Below are 16,633 nucleotides of genomic sequence, written 5' to 3'. Positions count from 1 at the left end.
TGCACTGGCCCAGAATTCCCTAGTCATTCCCTGAGGCACAGTGTGAGCACATTCTGACTTCATGAAAAGAAAAAGAAAAACAAACAAACAAAAACCCAGAGATGATCCTTTTTCTTTTCTTAAAAAAACAAAGAGAACTAGATTATGTATTTGACCATTTTTAAATTACAAAGATAGAACACAATGGAAAAAACTGAATAATACACAAGTGTGTAAAATATCAGGTAGGTTTTTACCTTATTCCTCTCCCTCCTCTCCTCCCCAACTCCCACTTCAGGGCTTCCTATCTGAATTGTTGCATGTGCTATCTTGCCTCAAAATAAAATCCAGTAACCAGCAGCAGCAGCCTCACCTGGGAGCTTTCTAGGAATGCAGCGTCTCAGGCGCCACCCGGACCAACTGAGTCAGAATCTGTGCTTTAGGACTCTCCCTAGGAGATTGATATGCACTACCAAGTTTGAGGGGCAAATTTTTTGTGAAATTTGAAGGAAAAGTTGATTTCCCTTCTCTTCATCGAGTATCAGTTTCTTGAGTCCCCAAATGTTGCTGCTTTCTCTGGGCTTCTTGTACTTGCCCTGCCCTGGAGGGGAGGGGCTCATTTGTACCTGGCTGTGGCCCATCCTCTCTGCTCTACAACCGATCAGTCCCTGCCCAGACAAGTGGTCGCCAGCCAGCCTGGCTGTTTGCAGGTCCCACCATTCATTTAGCACTCTCTGTCCTCAGATTTCCAGGAAAGCCAAACAAAACGACAGGACAGAAGGAACAATCCACAAATTGCGCTTTCTTGGGCATCTCTCCAGCCATTCACACCCATTTGAATGGATTCCAACTCTCCTGGTGTGTTGCTCTGAAGCTGCTAGGGGAGGAGGCCCACCAGCTTCTTGTGATAGATCCCCTGGATCCCCTGGGTGTCACTAAATGCTCATTCCTGGCATCACTGCTGCTGGGGAGCTGTTGGCTAGGTTGTTGGTGGAGGTATTTTATCAGGGAGCGGTGTGAGGAGACTAAAGCAGAGGTGACATGGAGATGATACTCACATTTTCTGTAAAATTATGCATGCTGGAGGGCCAGGTGTGGTGGCTCATACCTGTGGTCCCAGCACTTTTGGAGGCCAAGGCACGTGGATCACTTGAGATCAGGAGTTTAAGACAAGCCTGGGTAACAGGGCTGGGTAGCAGGTTCCTAAAAAAAATAAATAAATAATAATAATAATAATAATAAGATTTAGCTGGGCATGGTGGCCCATATCTGTAGTCCTGGCTACTTGGGAGGCTTAGGTGGGAGGATTGCTAGAACTCAGGAGATGGAGATTTCAGTGAGCCAAGATGGCACCACTGCACTCCAGCCTGGGCAACAGAGTGAGACTCTGTCTCAAAAACAGAAACAAACAAAAAAGCACACCAGAAGCTGCCTTGCTGCATAGGGACTCTAGTTTGTATGCCGTTGGCATGGATCCAGGATACCTGGGTCATAAAGATTCAAGTTAGTCCTCAACGCTTCTGACTCATTGTGGTAGGTTTTACTGGTCACACTGGTTATGGATCTTGGAGTCAGGCACACTAGTCCCTCTTTCTCCTTTATGTGGGGTAATGACCACCACAGAAGCTGAAATATACTGGAAGATCTAAAACAATTACTCAGGGTTAAGCTGTGATTAGTTCCACCAGGGCTAGTTCCTCTGGAGTTGCAGAAAGTTTAACTAAAGGGATCTGAGCATAGTAAAGCATGTACAAAAATGACTGTCTTAGCTAGCTCAGACTGCTATCTAATGACAACTGTAGACTGGGTGGGTTAAACAACAGGTGTTTGTTTCTCACAATTCTGAAGGCTAGAAGTTCAATATCAGAGTGCCAACATGGTCGGGTTCCAATGGAGGTTTTTTCCTGTCTTGTAGACACCTATCTTCTTGTATCCTCACATGGCAGAGTGAGAGATCATCTCTCTTGTGTCTTTTGTTATGAGGGCACTAACCCCATTCACGAGACCTATACCCTCATGGCCACATTGCCTCTCAAAGGTCCCACCTCCAGATACCGTCTCATTGAGGGCTAGGGCTTCAGCATACACATTTTTGCAGGGGGAGGAAGGAATACAAGCATTCAGTCCATAGCAAGTACTAAGAGGATGATGTATTTTAGACCCATTTATTTATTCACTAATTTGACACGTAAACTGAGGAGAGAACAGGCCAGTGTTTTAAAGCCCATGCTTTATTGGACGTACCTAAAACTCCCTTCCTTCACTGCCAAGATTTTGAGACACTCGTTGTCTCACCCTTACCTCCACCATTTCTACTTAAAATCAGTATATTCTGTTTATCTCCATCAGTGAAGACAATTTTTAGACGTTTATTTCCATGCTATGAAAATAATGGTTGTGTTTTTCATTTTTTCAACCATAAAAACATATTATTGAATATATTTTCTTAAATTACATGTTGTCTCCACATCCCACCAGGGGAGTTTGAGCCACTCCTTTAAGAAAACGTGCTCCTGGGAGCGAATCACTGTCCTAGGAATTTAGTGCAGGTGAAATTTTAAAAATAATGGTCTTGCAAAGATCATGCTGGAGAGCTCGGAAAAGCAACAAGGCAGCTTCTTCCAATAGATAAAGAAGACATGACAAAGGAGAGGTCTCGATAATAGAGTTTGGGGTTATAATAGGTTTTTCTTTTACCATTTCTCAAATTTGCTTTCCACCAAATCCCTCCATGGATGAAATATGAATCTGGGAAGGTGCTTGGCTATTTCAAAGTTATAATTTCAGCACGCTTGTGAATATTTGGAATTTCTTTCATAAGGAACCGATCTATTTTTCCCATTGAAAGTGAGTTTTAAAAGCCCTGGGAGATGCCCTTCAGAAAAGAAACTCCTACTGATGTGTAAATGATTGATGGTGATCTTTCCTTAAAGTAGATTTTGAGGTGTGGAGAGGAAGAGAGCATGAGAGCTTTGTGTTTCTGAGGAAAAAAGGTTGCAAAAACCACAGAGCAGACACAGGACGTGGAAGACAAGTGTGGCTAGTGTCACAGTTATTCTGTAGGAGTTTTAGTGTTTCAAGGGCATCTGACAGCTTATTTCCAAGTGCAGGTGGAGAGGGACAAATGTGGTGTTTCCACTCAGTATCCCAATAGCATCTGACACATAGTAGATGCTCAATAAATGTGGAATGGATCAACAAATTCTTAAAAATATTACTTAGTGTTCTTCTCTAACTCTTGCCACCTGTCACAAGTGAAGTAATGGTGGGCAGATGGTTTCTAATATCCCAGAGGCTCAACTTGATGTTCAAAGTTCATCTGAGCATCCTAAGAGAATTTTGCAGGGAAAAAAAATGATTTTCACAAGATACCTCTAAGGCACGTAGAATAAATGTCAGAAGCCTGATCTTAGCTTTGGTACTACTACTCTTGTGAAATTCTCGAAGTCTCCGTTTTTCATCTATCAAAAAGTAGAAACGAATATTTCATCAAGTTGTCATGAGGATTACATGAGACATGTAGGGCACAAGGCATAGGGCCTGGCACTTTGTAGGTGTTAAAAAAAATACCATTATGCCAAGTCATTCATGCTATGAAAATAATGCTTGTGTTTTTCATTTTTCAACCATAAAAACATATTATTGAATATGTTTTCTTAAACTACATGTTGTCTCCACATCCCACCAGGGGAGTTTGAGCCACGCCTTTATGGAAATGTGCTCCTGGGAGAGAGTCATTACCCTAGGAATTTAGTGCAGGTGAAATTTAGTGCAGGTAAAATTGAGTGGGGAGCAGAGTTCCCTGCCACTTTATATTCCTTTGGAGTAATGACTTTGAGGCCTTGGATTTGTTTATGAGTAATATATTTCAGAAACATACAGTGGTCCTTTATGGGGACATTGCCTATTTCTCTAGGTAGGGTAAGAATGTTGGTTTTTGAGGAACCTACTTAGGAGTGTAACTCAAACCAAGGGTGTAACTCAGAGGTACCAGAATCTCCTTACCCTGCGAGGACCCTGAGATTTCAGGCAAGTATTATAACAGTGTTTGCAGAAGCAGTGGGCTCTCTTAGGGCTTGGTCTGGTGATTTTCAAGCTAAATGCAGGCCTATCTCATTTTATCATGCTTTGCTTTATTGCACTTTGCAGATACTGTTTTTTATACATTGAAGCTTTGTGGCAACCCTGCGCTGAGCAAGTCTATCGGTGCCATTTTTCCAACGGCTTGTGCTCACTTTGTGTCTCTATGTCACGTTTTGGTAATTCTTGCAATATTTCAGATTTTTTTATTATTATATCTATTATGGTGATCTGGGATTAGTGATCTTGGACATTACTATTGTAATTGTTTCATGGCACCATAAACCATGCTTATATAGGTTGGCATACTTAATAAATATTGTTGGTATTCTGAGTGCTCCACCAGTCTACCATTCCCTCATCTCTCTCCCTTTCCTCAGTCCTCACTATCGCCTAAGACACAACAATATTGAAATTAGGCCAATTAATATCCCTACAATGACCTCTTCTTAGTGTTCAAATGAAAGGAAGAGTTGTGTGTCTCTCACTTTAAATTAAAAGCTAGAAATGAGTCAGCTTAGTGAGGAAGCATGTCAAAAGCTGAGATAGGCCAAAAGCTAGGCCTTTTGCACAAAATAGTTAGCAAAGTTGTGCATGCGAAGAAAAATTTCTTGAAGGAAATTAAAAGAGCCACTTCAATGAACATACTAATGCTGAGAAAGTGAAGCAGCCTTATTGCTTATATGAAGAAAGTTTGGTGGTTTGGAGAGAAGATCAAACCAGCCCCAACATTTTCTTAAGCCAAAGCCTAATCCAGAGCACAGCCCAGCTCTTTTCAATTCCACGAAGGCTGGGAGAGGTGAGGAAGCAGAAGAAATGTTTGAAGCTAGCATAGGTTGGTTCAAAAGGTTTAAGGAAATAATTTGTCTCCATAACATCAAAGTGCAAGGTAGAGCAGCAAGTGCTGATGGAGAAGCTGCTGCAAGTTATCCAGAAGATCTAGCTAAGATATTTGAGGAAGGTGGCTACACTGAACAACAGATTTTCAATATAGGCAAAACAGCCTTTCTTTTTTTTTTTGGAAGAAGATGCCATCTAGGACTTTCATAGCTAGAGAGAAGAAGTCAATGCCTAGCTTCAAATCTTCAAAGGGCAGGCTGACTCTCTTGTTAGGGGCTAATGCAGCTGGTGACTTTAAGTTGAAGCCAATGCTCATTTGCCATTCAGAAAATCCTAGGGCTCTTATGAATGATGTTACATCTACTCTGCCTGTGCTCTATAAATGAAACAACAAAGCCTGGATGACAGCACATCTCCTTCTAACCTTAACTGCTGAATATTTTAAGCCCACTGTCGAGACCTACCACTTAGAAGAAAATATTCCTTTAGAAATACTACTGCTTATTAACAATACACCAAAACCCTAGAACTCTGATGGAGATGCGCAAGGATATTCATGTTTCTTTTCATGCCTGCTAACATAACATACATTTTGTAGCCCATGCATCATTGAAGCATTTTGACTTTTAAGTCTTATTATTTAAGAATTACATTTTATAAGGCTATAGCTGTCATAGATAGTAATTCCTCTGATGGATCTGCACAAAGTAAATTGAGAAACTTCTGGAAAGGATTCACCATTCTAGATGCGATTAAGAACATTTCTGATTCGTGGGAGGAGGTCAAAATAACAATATTAGCAGAAGTTTGAAATAAGTTGACTCCAGTTTTCATGGATGACTTTGAGGGGTTCAAGACTTCAGTGGAGAAAGTAACTTCAGATGTGGTAGAAATACCAAGAGAACTAGAATTAGAAATGGAGCTTGAAGATGTGACTGAATTTCTGCAACCACATGATAAAATTTGAATAGATGGGGAATTGTTTCTTATGGAGAAGGAAAAAAGTAGAATCTATTTCTGGTAAAGATGTAGTGAACATTGTTGGAATGACAACAAAGGATTTAGAATGTTATATAAATGTAGTTGATAGAGCAATGGCAGAGTTTAAGAGGATGGACTTCAATTTTGAAAGAAGTTCTACTGTGGGTAAAATGCTATCAAACAGCATCATATGCTAGTTGTGAAAGAAAACCTTAATTGTTGTGTTATTTTTAAAAATTGCCAGAGCCATCCCAGCCTTCAGCAACTGCCACCTGGATCAGCAAGCAGCCATCAACGTCTAGCCAAGATCTTCCTCCAGCAAAAAGATGATAAGGCTTAGATGATTGTTAGCATTTTTTAATTTTTAAATTATTTTATTTTATTTCTCAGACAGGATCTTACTTTGTCACCCTGGAATGCAGTGGCACAATCATAGCTTACTGCATCCTCAACCTCCCAGCCTCAATGGTTCCTCCTACCTCTGCCTCCCAAACAGGTAAGACTACAGATGCGCCCTACCACACCTGGCTAAGTTTTGGATTTTCTTTTTTTTTTTGTAGATGGGGTTTTGCTATGTTGCTCAGGCTGGTCTTAAACTCCTGGGCTCAAGTGATTCGCCCACCTTGGCCTCTCAAAGTGCTGGAGTTAGAGGCGTGAGCCACCGTGCCCAGCCAATCATTAGCATTTTTTAGCAATAAAATATAAAATTAGTGTATGTACAAATTTGTTTTAGACATAAGGCTATTTCATTCTTAATAGAATGCTTTATTTTAGTGTAAATATGACTTTTATATGCACTGGTAAATAAAAGTATTCATGTGACTCGCTTTATTGCAACGTTTACTTTATCACAGCAGCCTGGAACTCAATCCACAATATCTCTAAGGTATGCCTGTATTCATGTATCCAGAGCCTGGAACATGAGCTTGTTAGCAGCAAGGGGCTGTGATCTTTTCTTTGTGACTGCACAGCTTCTAGTCCAGGCCTCCTGGGAGCTGGTAGATATTTGCTGAGTGAATAAATGAATGCCCAAATGAAGGCCAACCAGGGACATGAGCTAGATGGTGAAGACTTCAGACAGGAAACCAGCCCAGAGAGAGGGAGGCTGGTGATGGATGGGGACAATGCCGGAATGCCAAATAGAAGTAGTGCAAAAAGTCACACACCAGGGCAAACGCCACACCCAGGCCAATTCCCACATAGGTTTTTGTTGTTGGTGGTGGTGGTGCCCCCAAATTCTACATCCTACAGGGAAGCTATAGATTTTCTTGGTGGCCCTTCAGACAGGCAGCTTGGTCCTGGCCTTAGAGTATCTAAGGAAACTATAGAGAGATGGCTTGACCAGAGGCCAGGTGTGGGTTGCCTTTGGTGCTAGGGTCTCTGACACTGACTTGCATGACTGCATACTTCCTGTTTGGAGCAGAGACAGAAATCATGAGGTCATTTGTGTGTGAGGCACCTTTGGGCTCTTTTTTGCACAGTAGGCCAGAACTATTGCAAAATGCGTTTGATCATGTCATTAGTAGCAGTTTTTTTTTTTCTTTTCTTTTCCCTTCTTAATTGAGACCCACCATTTGGCACTGGAAGATTACACTCAATGGGCATCACAGGCCCCCAAAATGGGTACACTCAGACTCAAGCAACATTTATTTATTTATCCTTAAAAACCTTTTATTATAGAAAATATGAACCATCACATACTCATTTAATATCTTCAATAATTATCAACTCCTACAAACTGCCTCCTCCTGAAGATAATTCAGGCAAAATATAATTTCATAATCTGGAGGCTAAAAATTATTATCTTTGTCACTACTACCATCATCACTACCACCATCACCATTATCCTCAAAACTCCTTTGAGAGTCTGATAAGAACTATGGACTTTATCATCAGAAACATGCATCTACCTGCCTGTACCCCCAATCCTGTGTTCCAGTGAAGGTTTTCACAATTCTTGAGGTTTTGCCAAGGCGTTGTGTTAAGAAACCTTGTTTTGGATTGAAGTAATCCGTTCTGGTCTTAATTCTTGGACCTCCATCAGTCAAGAAGACTGCTGATTAAAGCAAAGACAATGTGATGTTCCTCAGCAGAATGGAGAAGTGCAGGACCTCCAATCCCAATTCATTACTTTAGTGCATCTCTGAGGAGTCACTTGCATTACTATGAAGCACAAATTATTATTTTCATTGAAGGTGGAAGTAGCTCAAAGCCTTTAAAAGTAATACTTATGAATATGTAATAAAAAGTTAGTCTGGGTTTATTGAAGTAGCAGATACTTTCAATGAATATTAATGAAGAAATATGAGACTAAAAAAGATACTAGGTTATAATACCAATGTACTGAAATTGAGAAAGATTAATTTTAACAAAAAATGATTAAAAAAATTGATGCTGATATAATTTTTATATGTTCCAAATTTTTTAAGAGACAAGAAATTACTTTGGAATTAAGCCAGCAAATGATGTGTTTAAATGCCAGCCTGGCTACAGTTGTGTCATTACTAACTTTCACTAAGTATTGAAAAATCTATACGGGGTGTATTTCGATTTCCTAATTTTGCTCATTTTAAAAGAGAAAAGTTAAAAAGGGGAATCCATCACCAGCCTGGTATTTAAGCTCATAATCAAGATGACCAGCATAACATTTAAGATACAAGCCGCTGAAAATAATTGATCATCTTATGTGCAGACAATCTTATTAACATATGGCAAAGATTATAGGCATAAATATGAGAATCAGCATAAAATCCTCTTGCTTAAAAGTACTAAACATTGTCATTAAAAAATAGTAGACATTATTAGGTAACCAAGCAGATATCTTCTTCTCAGGGCCTCGGAATGATTTCCTTCCATTTCTGCCATCTACCTTCTCTTCTGCTAAACCCATCTTCAATTCCCTCTGCAGTGGTAGTCAGGCTTCCCCATTCCTTAAGGGTTCTCCTTGACCATTTAGAAAGATAGTGATGGCAATCACTTAATTAACTGCATCATTATCTCCTAAGTGGCTTCACCAGGGAGATCTGAGCTAACCTTTGGGATCTTTACCTATTTTTTAAATCACTCTACCATCTTCAGCCTAGTATATTTAATAGAATTAAGAGTAAGCATGCTAACTTCTGACTTGGTCTCTCTCCCTCTCTCTCTCTTTTGCTGTCTCCACACACATGTGTGCATGCGCGCGCGCGCGCGCACACACACACACACACACTTTACCCTTCTGTGTGAGCTCAGACTTTCATTACAGAAATAATGTATACCCAGAATTTCTAGATACTTAGGAAAATTTTGAGCGTGTCTTTAGTCGGCCCATCTTTCTAGAACGAAAAGCTTGTCTTAGTTTGCTGCTATCTCTGCTTGGCCTGTGTAGTGTTGGCTTCATCCTCAGATTCCACAATACAGTTTCTAGAAGGAGCTAGGCTTCTCTCTTCTGGTACCAAGATGACATCAACAGTTCCAGGTGTTCACATCAACAAATTTAGAGGAAAAGTGATGGTCTCCTCTGGTAGTTTTATTGAAAAAGGGAATAGTTTCACTTTCCTGGAAACTCCCTGGTCTCACTGGCTGACGTTGGGCTGTATGCCCCTGAGCCAGTCACTGTGGCTGGGGATGGCACAGGCTGAGTGGCTGAAGCCCTCAGGGAGCTCACCCCAACACTCTTCAAGCCACATGGGTGATAATGGGACAAAAAATAACAGTATTCTGTCCAGAAGGAGGGTGAATGTGTGCTGGACAGCCAGCAATGGATGTCCCTTTTACTTCCCTTTCTTTGTGAGACCGAGTTTCACTCTGTCACCCAGGCTGGAGTGCAGTGGCCTGATCTTGGCTCACTGCCACCTCCACCTTCTGTGCTCAAGCGATCCTTCTACTTCAGCCTCCCGAGTAGCTGGGACTACAGGTGCATGCCACCACGCCTGGCAAATTTTTTATGGAGATGGGGTTTCACCATGTTGCCCAGGCTGGTCTCGAACTCCTGAGCTCAAGCAATCCACCTGCCTCAGCCTCCCAAAGTGCTGGGATTACAGGCATGAGCCACCATGCCCAGCCCATTTTACTTTCCTTTTTGCTTTTACCTGGCCACATGTTTAGTGAGATGTGTCCAGGTGCTTGTTACACCAAAATGTGGGGGTTTGCGATGGTGGGGTCATCAAATGGGGATCAGGAAAAAGATATGCAATATCTTCATCTGCAGGCAGACAAGTTCAGTTTTACTGTTATTTAGTTAAGTCTGTTATTAGGACTTAAAAGCCCTACAAGTCTAAAAGTCAAGATAGAAAGCAGAGAGTTTGTAATACCTGTGGTTGATGATACTAATGTTATCATCAATAATCATAATGACATAGCTGTATAGAAACTTACCATTTATAGAACACTTTTACACTCATTTACATTTAATGGTATATGTAAGGCAAGTGTGAATTTCATTCCTAGTAGCAGAATCCCCACAAACATACCAAATAACCCAGGAACTTGTAGAAGTAACAGCTTGTGCTAAAATTAAAATGTTATTTTGGCATGTAAGTAAATACGTGCTTCAGATTATAACATTAGCTACTCAAAGGTTTATGTACAAAAGATATTTACAATAACAAAAATTGGAAGCTACATGAATATTGAACACTAATAGAATGTCTCAATAGATCATGATATCAACTCGATTGCATTATCAGTAGATGATTTTAAAATCATGCCTTTAAAGAATGTCTAATGACAGGAAAAGTTCATTGTATAAGTGATAAAAGCAATTTTAAAATCTGAATGAACCTATATATTGAATGTGTTTCCACAAACAAACACATATGAATACAAAGAGTGCACAAGCCTTGGGTGATTGTGGGAGTATTTGGGAATTGTTGTAGCTGGCTCCAGCCAATCAGAAGGGACACCTCTGTTCTCCATTGATGTGTCCATGCCAGTATTTCCTGACTCATTATCTATCCTCAAAAAATCAACAGTGATAAGATTATGAGGTTGATTTTTCTTTTCTTCTTTTAGTTTTTAAAAAATTTTTGTGCCTTTCTCTGTTTTCTAAATTCTGTATGCTGAGAATGTGTTGTTTATAATAAGAATTAATAGAATATGATGCCTTAATGTTCCTTTTAGTGAAAGTAATTTATAATTTCTTAGAATTAGACAATGTTTTTTTGCGTTCCTTTCTGTTTCTGTAGCCCTTTCTCACCCTTCACTGGATTTGTCTCCTTTAGTCCATGCAATTTGCAGAGAATACTGGGAATGGGTCAAAAGATATGCTTTTTGAACCGCCCAACGAAGCCAAACTAAATCAACACTATAAAAAAAGAAAAGTCTCCCATCTCTTAGTGCTTATTGGTGTGAAACCACAATGTAACCAGTTATATTTTTAGTGGAGGAGTCATACAGGCCAGCCTACCTATTGACTATAAAAATCTCTTCTCTGTCAACAGAGGAAAATAATTACAGTATTCATTTAACTTTTACTATGCACTGGGCTCCATTCTAAGCCCTTCCCTGAGATTATTTCCTTTCATCCTCACAACCACCCCACCAAGTAGTTGCCATTATTGCCTTCATTTTTATAGATGAGGCTTAGAAAGTTCAAGTAATTTGTACAAGGTCACACAACTAGCCGTGGTGGAGCTGAGGTTTGATCTGAGAGTCTGACTCCACAGCTTGTGCTCTTAATCAGTTCATTATCCTGCCAACATTATTTCATTTGTGTGTGTAAGAGCCAGCATCGTTCGGAAAATAAGAGTGCAGACACACTATACTTACACACACACACACACACACGTGCATGTGCACAAAAGAACATACTGTAGTAGACACTTAATAAATGATAGATAAGATACTTACTGTTATTAAACCTGTTGGCATTTTAAAATCCTTCTAGTAGACAATGTAGCATAGGACGTAGAACCTCTCGTCTTCAGGGTCTTCTTGCTTTCTACTCTGTGCAGTGGTATCTATGGTCTTTAAGCCTCAGTTTTCTTTCCTATTGAATGGAGAGAGGAAAGATAACTTTCAGCACAGTGTGAATTAAACAAGTTAAAACATATAAAGCCCATAGACTAAAGCCTGGTACAAAGTAAGAGCTCAATAAATATTAGTTGTTTCTAAGTGAAATAACTTAGAGATGGAAATGTCTGTCCCTAGGAAGCAACAAAAAGAGATTTCTACCTGTTCATCAGTAAGGCTTCCATGACATAGAAAGGGAAGGCACAGACTCTCAAATCATAAAGGTCAGCATGAAGCATTTAGTCATTATCTTCATTTCCATGTGCCTGATATTTATTTGCACTATATATTCCAGATTTTTCCCCCTTGAATAGCCACCTCCTAAAAGGCCCTGCTTTGCTCTGTAGTTTGGTTAAGACAGTCCCTCACTGATTTTACATATACTGCTGTTATGTTGTTTTAAGATTAGAGTGAATTTCAGCTGGCAAGGGTTTCCATGATTGATTGTAAGTTCTATCCATTCATAATATGGCTGAAGTGAAGAGAAACATGACCAGTGGTTTGAAGTTAACATGGTACAAGGCTAATGGGGCACTAATTGAGTAGTGAACACCTAATTAGGAATCACGAAGCGCTTGAGCTGGCATGTGGGGAGTGAAGGTTCCCAGTGAATGCTGAGTTGTGGATTTTGGGAAAAGGACTAACTAAGCTTGGGCGTGTCTACACTCTTCTTGCAGCCCAATGGGCCTTGTCATTCCACATTTTCTGGGCAAGCGACAGCTTCTGGGAAAGAAATTCTGATTTGTGGGATTGAAAAGATTGTAAGAGAAAGTGCTCCCTCTCCTCCTCCACCCCCCACCAAGGGTGAAGAGAACAAGCAATTGATTTCTGAGGCAGGAGATCTCTAAACAATTGTGTACTCCCTGATAATTTGGGGAGCTGCTAACATTTATGGAAATGGGAATATATTTAAAATTCAAACGTATAATTTCTAGCTATTTCCAACCTCCCATATGTGTATCACCAAAAGTGAATTTTGAGAGCAGTAGTGGGAAAATACTGCCTGGGGATAAAGAAAAGTTACCTCAGGAGTCTGGTTTCTATATTAATTTATTTCACAATAAGAGCAAATTCCTTTCCCTAGGGGAGTATTTGACAGAGTAATTGCACTAGGGAACAGTCACTGTTTCATTTCGTTTTCTTTCTCTCTTTTAAACTTTCTTTGTAAAGCAGAGTGTCATAAATCTTCCCGAAAGAGCAGCTTAAACAAGATATGTGGGCTCTGAGATACAGGTTTTATTTGTGCATGTGTACACGTATATGATGAGTATATACACATTCATTCATTCATTGTTGGATTTCAGAATGACATTTTCAACAATTAAAAGTGCAAGTTAAAATGTGTGAGATTAGAGACACTATGAAGTGCATCTTTCCAGATTTAGAGAGGGTAAGAGAATGCAAATCATCTATATATTACTGATCAGGAACGAAAGCCATAGACCTAAACTTGACTTGCATTGCTTCTGACCCAAGTAGTAATGATTTTCTTACTTATAAAGATTGCTAAACATTTCAATTGTATCTATAATACAAATTTTAGACAACAAACTCCTATACATGTGATGGTTTTAATGGTCAATATGCAATTATTAATTTAAAAAAATGCTTAAAGGTAGAGGGATCTGAGAGGCATGTCTTTCTGAACTCTAGCCTTTGATTGAGACCTGCGCTCCAGTATCCTGTAAAACGCAGCAGCCTCCTGGTTCCAGCCTTCTTCTCACCATCCCCAGGGTCTTAGTACTGTCACAGGCTCTTATTAAGGTCTGGAAAATCTCTAATAAACTCAGCTGCACCAAGGTTTAGGGACTGAAGCTGTTGTTCCTCCCATGAGCATTTGTAGCTGCAAAGACAACACAAGTCAGAGGGACGGATTCCACTATTAGAAACATGGAGTTTCATGCGTGAGGAGGATATATTTCAGGATGGGAGGTTTTCTGGCCTATCTCAGTTATTGTCATGAACAACGCATGCAAGTAATGCTCACGCGCTGCATTCTGCAAGGAAAACGAATGCTTACAAAAATAGAAGTGTTACACAAATTTTAAAAAGTAAGAGAGGTAATCAAAGCCACCAGAAAGATAAGAAGAGAAAAATAAATTGATTCTAAAGGGTTCAAAAAGATATTAAATTATGATATTATTACTATTATTTTCATTACTACAAAGACAATATAATACCAAGAAAGTTAGGAAATTGACAAACATAGTTCTCATACTCCTTTTCCCAGTAGGAGAATTACTCTTTTTAAAAAACTTATGTTCCAACAATCTCATTTTCTAGATTAAGAAACCGTTATTTAAAAAACGAACTCATGTGCCGATGATTACATAGGTCAGACAGAACTCATCAAGACTGACAAACAGGACCTACTTTTAAGAAAGGCTTATATATTATTTTGGAAAGTACCTTGCTGATTTTCAAGTACCGTCAACTCATGCCAGCCTGTGTCCAATAAAGACTCCATGACTGAAACATTGCATTGGATTGCATTCTCTTTGTCTTGCAATAGGAATGAGAGTCCTTTACGGGCATCTCCATAGCCCTAGAACAAATTATGAAGGGAAAACTGGGACAGATGCCAGCATTCCTAACTCGAAGCCCAGCTCATCCCCTCCTGTACTTTGCTACTTTTATTGATTGAATTGTTAAGTCTAGAATGGATGCTGTTCATAGATTTCTCTGCACGATTTGTTCTTTTAGATAAGGGTGGTGCTTCTTTTCATGTGAAAATAAGTTTGGGTTAAGAACAAAAAGAAACAATTCTGTGGGAAAGTTAATATTATGGCCTTTGATAGCAGATGAGGAAACCAAGACTCAGAAGGTTGAGTGGGGAGACCGAGTCAGGTGCTGACTCAGGCCTTCATCCCTCCAAAGCCCATGATCTCAAACACTGTGCCAAGGCAGAAAATCTGTAGGAGGCATGGTATTGCTCCTCAATTCTATGTCTTGCCAGACATTGCTAGTTAAGATACACTTTTCTCTTGAGTCCAGACAGCCTCAGAATCCTCTCAACACAGCACAGTTACTACCAACCAATGCAAACTGACTGTTGTGTGAAACCTATTGGCCCCCAGAACTGCAAACCTCCTCTGAATTAGGCTTATATGATGGGTAGAGCCCTGAACATCCGCCTGGATCACTTCTGTGAGTTTGTGAGCAAATGCCTTAAAGTTTCAGAGCATCATTCTCCGCATTATAAAAGGGAACAGTCCTGTCCCCTTTCCAAGGCTGGTGTGAGATACACATCAAATAAGAAAACACATGTAAGAGCACCTGGTAAATATTGTGGGATCTGACCAGCAGCCCACAATGCAACGGGGCTCTCTCTTTGTTTCCAGGAGGATCGGCAGGTCGAGAAATAATAGACACACACAAGATAGTGAAAACTGGGTCCAGGGGAGTCACCACCTTCTGGTCCCGCAGTGCCAACAATGCACTGGATATGCCAGCATTTATTATTAAGTTCAGTGAGGGCAGGGGTAGGTTAGTGAGGGATTTAGGGTCATTTGATTATGAGGTGAGATGGTCACATGGGGATGAAGTAATTCTTTAACATAACATCTGTATGCAGAAGTACAATATACAGAGATAAGAATTTACAATATAGTGTGTGCATCAGTAATTTCTAACAGAGCCTTAAAACGGAAACACAGTCTTTCCATAACCTATGATTAGCAAGATATTAATCAGCAGTAACAGATACAGCAAAAGCTGGTTACAAACAATCCACAGAAACAGGACATGAAGCTAGACAACTGGTTAGACCAGAAATTCTCAGAAGGGAGTATGCCTTAACCCTAAAGAGGCCTAGAAGAGCTGTGGCAAGATGAGGGCATGTATAGCCCTATCTTATCCATATGGACAGACGCCCCCCATGCGTCCGTTTACGGGCTCTCCACAAGGGTCGCATTCCATTCCTAGAGCTATGAACATCTGCTTTTCTGGGATAGGAAACTTGGTGATGTGAAACCTCCCTGACTGCACGTCCATTCATAGGCTCTCTGCACGGGGAAGCACATCACGCGCTGTTGGTTCATTCTGGCAGTCCAACCTGGCATTGTCTTTACACAATCCTGCATGCAATTTTGTATTTACAATAATCAGGAGTGTTTCATCTTTTATTCTGTAGCAATAGTTTCAGGCAATCTCCCTATAGGTAAACTGTTCAAATTGAAGGATAATAATAAAAATAATAAGTTTTACAGATGAGAAAAATTGGTTTTGCTTACACAATTCACTCCTTTAGGTATTTACTACTTTTGACCCTTTTAAAAATAAGATTTAATATGCTCTCATATTAATCATCTCATTTATAGCCTAGACGCACAGAAGCAGAGATAGTTGCTAGAACTGTGGCACGAAGTTCCACTAATGATTTTGTTTTCAGTTGCTCCCTTTCTACCGAATAATGTTGTTACCGTTCCCAGACACATGAGGGTTTCTTTAATTACTGTGAAGTAGGTCCCTTTTTATTTCTCGGTAGTATAGCTTCATCTCTCTTTCCATGCTCATAGCATGGGGAAATTGAGGAGCAGGACTATTTACAAAAGCACGGGTAAGGTGAAAGACCGCCACCAAAGGAAATGCCCTATCCCAGGGCTAAAATCAATGGGGGAACTGTTACCTCTTGGGCTTGCAGAGGGACAGGAGAGGGCTGTCACTACAACCTGGAGAGGATGGCCACTCAGAACCCAGCCTTTGGCAGAGGAATAACTGCAGCAGGTGCCACCCTTTGACTCAGTAGAATAGGAACCAG

General features: G+C 40.2%; 1 long non-coding RNA gene across 1 annotated transcript; it reads right to left on the bottom strand.

The window, feature by feature from the left end:
• Positions 1-12,906: 12,906 nt before the first annotated feature.
• LOC112627908 lies at positions 12,907-14,436 on the bottom strand. Its single transcript, XR_003120243.1, has 2 exons — positions 14,284-14,436; positions 12,907-13,717 (listed from the first exon to the last, which is right to left on the bottom strand). It is a non-coding gene; the product is annotated as an uncharacterized LOC112627908 (long non-coding RNA).
• Between the last annotated feature and the right edge of the window lie 2,197 nt (positions 14,437-16,633).

Source organism: Theropithecus gelada, chromosome 7a (assembly GCF_003255815.1).
Source record: "Theropithecus gelada isolate Dixy chromosome 7a, Tgel_1.0, whole genome shotgun sequence".
Lineage (NCBI taxonomy): Eukaryota > Metazoa > Chordata > Mammalia > Primates > Cercopithecidae > Theropithecus > Theropithecus gelada.
Note: the sequence above shows the minus strand (reverse complement) of the source record. Positions and strands in the feature narration are given on the sequence as shown.